The sequence below is a fragment of the Cricetulus griseus genome, unplaced genomic scaffold (genome assembly GCF_003668045.3).
Source record: "Cricetulus griseus strain 17A/GY unplaced genomic scaffold, alternate assembly CriGri-PICRH-1.0 unplaced_scaffold_1, whole genome shotgun sequence".
Lineage (NCBI taxonomy): Eukaryota > Metazoa > Chordata > Mammalia > Rodentia > Cricetidae > Cricetulus > Cricetulus griseus.
Window position 1 is genome coordinate 2,886,321 of NW_023276808.1, and position 9,568 is coordinate 2,895,888.

The following is a 9,568-nucleotide window of genomic DNA, read 5'->3' on the forward strand; positions in this document are numbered from 1 at the left end:
TTGAGAAAGTGCTCAACATCCTTAGCCATCAGGGAAATGAATCTCTAAACCACTCTGAGATACCATCTTACTGCAATCAGAATGACTAAAATCAATAACATCAATGACAGTCTATGCTGGACAGGATGTGGAGAAAGAACTTCTTTAAAAGAATTTTTTACATTCTGTATGATTTTTAGGTTTTATTCCATTACTGATGCTGTATTAGTTTTGGCAACTTGAGCACTCCAATAAACTTGCCACATTTTAACATTGTGAGTGTTTTTCTCATGTGGTTTCTGTAATGATAGTTAAGATTGAAGAACCTAAGAGAGGTTTTTCCCACATACTTCAAATTTATAAGTTTTCTCTTCTGTATGGTTGTAGAGAGACTTTGCAGAGATGATACATGGGAACATGTCCTAGAACATAACATAATCATTAAAATTTTAAGTATTCTGATTTCTATGTGTGTGTAGTGGCTTGGGAGAGGTGAATCATGGACACAGAACTTGCCACAATTTGTTTATATATTGACATTTCCTCTGTTATCTATTCTTTGATTAACTTGAAGTGTTGAGCTTTTATAAAGGACTTGACACATGCACTTCAATTGCAAAGTTTCTGTTTAGTATGTATTCTTTGATTATTTTTAACTTTTGATCTTTTAGTAAAGGATTTCCCACATATATTACAATGGTAAGTTTTCTGTCAAGTGTGTATTCTTTCATGAATGTGAATTGTTGAGGGCCAAGCTCTTCTGCAATAAAGCTTCTGAAAGTTGAAACAGTCACAAGACATCTCTACATAGTTACATAAGTGGTAACATTGCTGGGAAGAGGATGCTAGCTTGACTAGATGCCATCAAATGGGGCAAGGTGTTCCAAGGTTGCCAGATTTGTGTACCATCATGAATTGTATACAGATGTTTCAGTAAGGTACTCCTGTGAGTTGCACCTCAGTTATATTACTGTAAGTAATGTAAATGTATTCATGAACTAAATAACTGATGCTTAGATGGACTTGTTTCTCTCCTCATTCATCAGTACGCTCGATTTGGTAAATAGATATAGTTGTTTATGTCTTCCAGTAGGCAAATGACAAGGAATAGCCATTATGGTATTTTTTTCTAGGATGAAATGCAGTAAATAATAAAATCATTTATTCCTAAATGATTATTGTTAGGAATCCGTATCTATATACATGCATCGTCATATATATTCATATATATAGTTACACATAAAAGAATCAATTAACATTAACGTCACCTCTTCATGAGTTTGTGTTACACAAGCACACATATATGAAATATATAAATGATAGGAAAACAATGTGCAAGAGACCATATATACACAAAATTGGAGAATATTCATCCGTATAGTTGATAATATAATTTAAGCACTGACTCACATTATCTAATGAATGCCAGCCTCTATGAAATGAATTGAATACCTCCATAACATTGAAATCAGAATGATTCTAAATGTTATTTAAAAAAAATTTCCAGTGCAGTTTATGGACTATAGATAAATTGCAGCTGGAGAATTGAAAGTAATAAAATACTCATACTTCTCATTGAATTCCCTCCCAGGTAATGTTTTAGGCTATCCTTACGCTGGATTAGTTTCCTTTTTATTTATTGTATACAAGCTTATTTTACATGTCTGTCACAGTTTGCTCTCCCTCTCCTCACCCCCTGCCCCATGTTATCATCTCAATTCCTACTGCATCCTGCTGTGTGTGAGGCCTGCCAGGGGATATTCAAAGTCTGTCATGTCATTTGATGCTTGGTCTAGACCCTGCCCTGTGTATCTAGGGAGAGAGTATCCCTAAGGATTATTTTACTAATAATGAACCTGTGATGCCAGTGATGGCAGATTATTAACCCAACTCTATTATATAAATTGGGATTTAGTCTTATTGTCATACAGGCTTATATTTGGGCAGTGCAGGATGCTGTATCTACAACACTGCTATATCACAAGGGAGATTACCCTTCATTTGTCCCTCTGAACTATTACACACCATGTCTGCACAGATGAGATTACAGACTCCATAGTTTTTTCTCACATATTGTATAAATGGAAATTTCTTGAAAAATAAGGTTTCTTCATTCTTAGGTACAGGACGTTGTCAGTATTTTTCTCCACAATCAGACATGGTGTCAACAAGTATTGTTCTCTCTTCCTAGATAGAAATTTTAGATACAAGACTTAAGATTTCCATTTTAGGGCAACACTATGGAAATCTCTGTTTTCCCTTTACCCTAGGACTGACTGGGTATATACTTCTTGCTATTTGCTCTTGTTACTTCACTGGCAATAGGTCTTAAGGGTTTGTGTTCTTACTTTTCTCTCTCTTAGTGCAGACTTGATATTTACTCTCTTTGCATATAGTTATGTATCAAGTCTAAATCTTTTTCTTTAGAATAAAACAGGAATTGTAGTGAGAGATCCAACCAGACTCACTTATGGCACTGACCATGCCTATTTGGGCATGGTCACAGGGGTGTTCTTGAGCATATGGAATATGTTGTGGGGTTCAGGACAGGCTTGCTATCTTTTGGTTCCCTTTGGGTCATGGAAAGCAGCTGGGTATGAATCCTTATAGCTAGAACTTTTGGGTTAATCAGTTTATTATGCAAGTGACTACTCCCAGATAAAATTAAACTATAATTAACCCAGTCCCATGTATCTTAATCTGTACATGTACATATGTTTTCTCTAAGTTTTATATGATATATTCTGTGTTTCTTTATTTTTGTGTTTCCATGTACCTCTGCCTTCCAAGTTTTGGGATTAAAAAAGCCACCACCTCCGGGCTCAGCTTTCTTAATCAGCAGAGTGCAACTTCCTTAGGGATATTGTCCTTCTCAGTGGAAGAACCTTCCCACAACCATCACTATGTGACACAATCTCTCACAGACACTGAAACTAGCCCTTGTGATCTGGTCAAGTCATCAGCTGTGTTTCCATCAGATGACACTTGCTTATGTCATTTTAAGAATTGAAGCAAACTGGGAAAGAAAACAATACAGGAGAGTATTTTAAAAATCCAATACCAATGTACTAACCATAAAAACCAATTAACAAGCAAAATCATAAACAATAATGGCAAGGGAAAACATGAAAACACAGATATACAAAGAAATAAAGAGGGAAGACTCTAAGATCAAAGGGAGAAAAGTAAACCTGTCTTCCCAAAGAAAGTCCACAGACTAACAAAATCCCAAAGAACTCACATGCAGTAAATTCTCAGAATACAAAATTAGGTAAAGGTTCCTCATTTTTAGAGAAACTATATTATAATTAAATTATAATAAATGAAACCACACAAAATTAATGGCACAATTGATAAAAGGAGACACCAAACAGACCTGTAATTATAAAACTGTCCTTTGAATAGGAATGAAAAGATTACAGTCAAAATAAAACTTCAAAGAAATCATTGGCCAGCATTTTCCCTGAAAACTCCAATTCCCTCACATGACAATAGGAGAAAATGGGTTGGAAGTGGAAGGCTGTTTCACCAGAAAGTGAGATATTTGCTTAAAGCAGTCTGCTGTTTGAACCTTGGAGGAAATAGCTCTGAGTGCTAAATGCATTTCATTCCCCTATGATGAAGAAAACAATGTCTGTTGTGGATAAGGTGGATAACACATTATTTTCTACAATTGTTGGTTGATTGCAATCAATTCCTCAGAGTGAGGAAATGAAAACTTTTCAATGCAAGTTCAAAATTAACAATTTTTTTAGAGAACCACTGTGGGATATGTATTTTACAACAGGAAAGGCAAATTTGTTTTGTTATAACTTCTTTATTAACAGCATGTATCCACTGGTAGTTTATGTTAAAAGAGGATCCATCCTGGCAAAGAGTTTGCATTCCACATAAGCTGTTTGAATTTAAGAAACACTCCTTGTGACAGGGTTCAACCAGAAGGTATTTTATTAGGAAAAGGGATGATAACATGGGGAAAGGGAGGGGAGAGACCAGGCTTCAGGGACAGGAGCAATAGGAGAGAGGGAAGCGGGAGAGAGTGAGAGGGATAGAGATAGAGAGAGAGAGAGAGAGAGAGAGAGAGAGAGAGAGAGAGAGAGAGGGAGGGAGAGAGGGAGAGCAGAATGGGAGATGTGCAGGGCCCTTTTAAAAATGAACACAGTGAAAATACACTGGTGGCCCGCTTAATACCTGAAGCTGAAGGCATATCCTGTCAGAAATCCAAGTACAGAATAGTACAGATGGCTGAATACTAACAACTGACATCAGTTAGTCTCCTTTATTTTGGCATGAGGTTATGCTTTGGAAAATTTAATAGGGATAGAAGATTGCAACTCTAACTATTTAGGCTGATGGAGATTTACAGAGAAAAACCATCTTTTAGAGTATATGTTATGATGTATATATAAATATATTATAATGTGTGATTTAATATAGTACATTATAATGTATACTGTTAGAGATACATGTAAAAGATATATCAGTACCACAGTCCTCAAACATAAAAGCACGTAGAACACAAATAGAAAAAATGGGAAAACACAAATGCACACTGTGAATGATAGTTATTTCTTTCCTTCAGAGCAAGTTTCCTCAGAGGAAGGCCACATATGCTTCTATGGAGGACCAGAAAGAATTCTTTTGACAAGTAATTCCTGATGTCTATCTCAAGGCTATGATATTACTGTACAGAATTTTATTTTTAAATTTTATGTATATGTGTGTTTGTCCACATTTGGATGTTTGCAGTATCTGAAGAGGCCATAAGAGGGAAAGGTTGCCTTGGAACAGAAGTTGCAGGAGATGGTTAGCAACCACTGTTTCTACATATGTAATCTATTTTTGGGAGCCAAATCTCAGGGCTTGGCATGAGATCCTAGCCCATGCTTAGCAGGCCATATAGTTAACCTTTACATAGCAGCTCCTTAGAACCTCAGCTCAAGAAAGGAAACAACTTGACTCAGTCGTCCACCCACAGGCTCAGTCACTTAGGCAACCCCTTCCTGGACCTCATACTCATAAACTCTTTACCCTGCCAAACATCCTTTTTGTGGCTTCCTATACCAACACCTGGTGCACAAACAACTCATTCAGCCCCTTTCCATATCATGACTATATACGCTAGCCTAAGAAAAGTAAAGTTTGCCACTTGATCAGAATCCTGTCTTGTGGCCGTTCTTTCTGCGCCTCTTGTCCCCATTCCCTATACCTGACTCTCTTGCCCCAGGTTGATGTCCTGTAGGACGGACAATCTATGTCCAATGCAACAATACCCAGTGCTCTTAATTGCTAAGCTCACTTTTTAGCCAAATTTTTATATAACATTTATTTTTACCCATTTTTAAAAAAATATATTGAATCACTTTCCTCTTCTTTCCCAATTTATCCCCTTCTTAATTCTTTTAAGTAGGTGTGAATAAAGTATTTGCAAATATTTGAACAAAGTCAGCTGAATGCATTTCTGTTGATTATTTATTGTTTCAGCATTGAACATGCTGTTTTTAATAGAAAAATAGGGAGATGATTCCTGCCTGATACTATTTGGAAGAGTGATGTAGACATAAGTAATTCATCCTTGGTTCATAACAGGTTTAGATGGAAGGTAAGGGATATGCACAGCTAAGAAATATAAGTAAGCCATATATTAAAAGTTTTTCCATCTGAAAGCCTACACAAAGCCTCAAGTCCTGCCTCTCCAGCAAGATGTTCAGAGAAGCCATAAATATTGCTACAGTGGATAGAATCTTATCTGGAGGAATCAGTCTTTTCCCAAATGAAATTCACTTGGAATTTAGAATTTCATGGTGTCTACTCTTTCACTAGATATTACTCAATGGGGGTGACATAAATATCACATAGAACAACCTTATTCCTGTGAATCAGGCAGGTACCAGTGATTGCTGGTGTGGACTGAGAAGCATTACAGTCCCAGTAGGGACTTCGGGTACTGTCATTGACAACAGCATGAGTTGCCAAAAAATAAAGAGTGGAAGAAGTGAAGGGGGCTGACCCATCACAGCTGAGTGGAAACAAAATACACTACATGTCTGCTTGTCCTCAGTTACAACCAAAGAATCCTGTGTGGCATTTGATACTCAAGCATCAAAACTTAAGGTATCTCCCTAAAAATTCTTCCATTCTCCACAGCTTTGGAAACATAATATGGACTAATCCATAGAGTGACTTCAATACAGTTTCTTGCCACAACGTATGTGATCTCTAGTCACTGTAGTTGTCTGCACCTGTGGAACGGCAATCTACAGCAAGATATCCAGGGAGGAGAATGGGGACAAGTGACAAGAGAGAATGACCACAGACAGGATTCTTATTAAGTGGCAAATTTTATTTTTTCTAGGCTAGCCTATATAGTCAGTATTATGAGGTAAAGTTGGAGGGGGAGAAGAGCTCAAGATAAAGATGTTCATTTAAGCAGGATGTTAGAAAACTACAGAAAGAAGATGTTGGCAGGGTAAAAAGTTCATGAGTGGTGGGGAGAAGGAGGGTTACCTAGGTAAATGGTGAGATGCGGGAGGGTTGCTTAGGTAAGTGGACCTGTGTTAGGAACAATAGATTGATGTCTCGATCATGTTGTTACTTCTGGGTGCTCATGCTTCTGGGAGTCGTTTATAATCAAAAGAAAGTTCTATAACCTTGTGGCAGGCCAAGTTTAGGCCTAAAGGTTAATGCCAACCTGTATGGCTCCCAACAAGTCACCACCATTCAGAGTTCCAAACTGAATGTTTGCAGGTATCAGGGAAGCAGAATATGAGCCCATTCAGACAAGTCAGACTTTGAGCCTGAAAGTTCCTAATTTGTCCTACCAGGAGGTATAAAATCAAGCAGGGGTGCATGTCACATGTGGACTTTTGAGCTCCCAATGATCCCTATTATCATATGGGAGATAAACTCACTTTTGTGGTTTTGGTTAGCCAACCATCTTTTAAAGACATTTATTGTCAGCTTCCATCCTGATGATTTCTTTGGTACATTTCCCTCCTTTTTTGTGATTTGGCCTTGGAAATTTCCATAATCACCAAGTATAAGTTAATTTCTGATGCAGTCAATTACTGTGGTGAAAAAGATTCACCACACTGGTTACTTTCCTATGGTATCTATTCATTATGTGTCCTTTTATGTATTTGAAGACTACTGTTCCGAGAAAAGGCTTTACCACACTGATTACATTCATAGGGTTTCTCTCCAGTATGTGTCCTTTTATGTATCTGAAAAGTGCTGTGCTGAGCAAAGGTTTTCCCACACCGATTACATTCATAGGGTTTCTCTCCAGTATGTGTTCTTTTATGCCTTTGAAGAGTACTGTGGTGAGAAAAGGCTTTACCCCACACTGATTGCATTCATAGGGTTTCTCTCCACTATGTGTTCTTTTATGACTTTGAATGTGACTGTGACGAGAAAAGGCTTTACCACACTGACTACCTTCATATAGTTTCTCTCCAGTATGTATGTTTTTATGCATTTGAAGAGTACTGTGATGAGAAAAGGCTTTACCACATTGATTACATTTGTAGGTTTTCTCCCCTCTATGTCTTCTTTGATGAATAAGAAGATAACTGTGATATGCAAAGGCTTTACCACAGTGGTTACATTCATATGATTTCCCTCCAGTGTGTTTTGTTTCATGAAATGGAGATAACTGTTATTTTTAAAGGCTTTATCACATTGTGTGTATACAGAAGAATTTTCTCCAGTTTGCCTTCTTTCATGCCTGCCAGGAAAAGGGTCATATGTAAATGCTTTCACATATTCAATAAAATGTTGAATCTTGTTACCTGTATAAATTAATATTACAATTTATTTCAGTTGTAAAGAAGAATCAGATATTATAGTATTATCACTGTGCTTACATTCTTCTGTTCCCCTTCTTTAAGGGTTGCATGTATCTTTGAAAATTGCTGTGAAGATATAATCCTTTATTACATGGTTCTCATTTTCAGAACCATTTTCTACAGGTGATTATTCACTTAATGAGGAGAACTAGAAAAAATCAGAAGTTTATCATCCTTTTTTGTATTATTAACTTTTCCTTCTCTGTGAGTCATACTACTACAACAAACAGAACAACAACAAACAGAAGTATTTACACAGACATAGAGTCTGGAATTTTCTACAGAGTGAGCTTGGTGTATTATCAATGACGATGGAAAACAAATTCCTGGTAAACTTGAATCAAATTCATGAAGTATGCTCAAAATAGGGACTACTACACGACTTTTAAATATCCTGCAAGAGAGGTATAACATGTTCTACATATCTCTGCTGAAATTGCTTGTATACTGACTAGTATATGATATTATTAATAATGTAAAGATTACAAAGAAGAGACCTCCTCAGTTAATTCATTTTGACTTTCTGTTCCTTATAGATATATGTTATTGTGATTACACATTCCCTATAATAACTGCCCCTTGACTCTTGACAATAATTGCTCCTGTCACAGCAAGTACATGAGTAAAACCAACTTTTCTATGGAGTATTTGCTTAATGGACGTTTGGAGACATCACTATCAATTCAATCATTTCTTTATCTTTAGTAAAGGTACTATGAAATAAGTGGATTTACTGTACTACAGCATAGCATTCGTGGTGTAATGATTTAAGTGGCAGTTTCTCTCAATGCATTATTTCCTTGTCTTCTTTCTTAAAATATTGCCTTCCAAATGCAGTTAAACTACCTGAAATTGAGTTCTATGTTCTTGTGAGAATTTAATAATCATCAATGCAAATTAAGTTGTGCTTAAATACACTGCTGTTACTGTTTCAAACTTCAGGACACATTTCATTTTCTTCAGAGACACATTTCTGTGAGCTTGTAAATGAAAATTACCTGTCATGCCTTTTTGAACTTGCACAATGTTCTTCAATAATATTGTCTTCCCAAGAGTATCCTAAAATATAGGGCAATAAAATGTATACAGTATTATTGTGAAATAATATAGGCAAATGTGCAAAAAAATATGTTACTGTCCTCAGTGAGCTTTATAACTTTGATTTATTTATTACATTATTTTCTTTCTCAATCAAATTAAAGAAGAACACCAATAACCAAGGAACAGTTGTCCCATTATTTTAAAATTGGAAGGAAAATATACTCTTACCTATATCATTGAGGTTCTCATAGGTCTCCAGCATCACAACTTGGCAGAGATTCTTCTGAGAAGTATCCAGAATAGTCCACTCTTCCCAAGTGGAGTAAATATGCACATCTTTATACTTCATGGCATTCTAAAATATCACATACATGTATGCAAGTTAAAGCAAAATACTGACCTTATTGTAAATATGTGTTTCTGTAGAACCTTATTTTAAAATGTGTTACTTTTATGCTATAGAAAATTTGCTTAATGAAGTAACTATGTGTTAATTTTTTCTGATGTATTAGTTTAATTTTATGAAGCTGTTCTTCTTTGCCTGAATACAACAGCTGATATTCTGATGAAGAGGTTTTCATCCAATTGTGAGTCAGGAGAAAGGATAGGCTGTGGTATCAGGAACAAAGTATACACAGAAGGATAAATCTGGAAGCAAGGAGGAAGGCTCAAGAAAAAGAAGAGTACAGGGCCAGCTACCC

The 9,568-nt window shown here is 36.2% G+C and overlaps 1 protein-coding gene across 1 annotated transcript in view; it reads right to left on the minus strand.

The window, feature by feature from the left end:
• The window catches only part of LOC113838584 (ephrin-B2-like), a 665,634-nt gene that overhangs the window by 399,827 nt on the left and 256,239 nt on the right, over positions 1-9,568 (minus strand). The window lies entirely within an intron of this gene.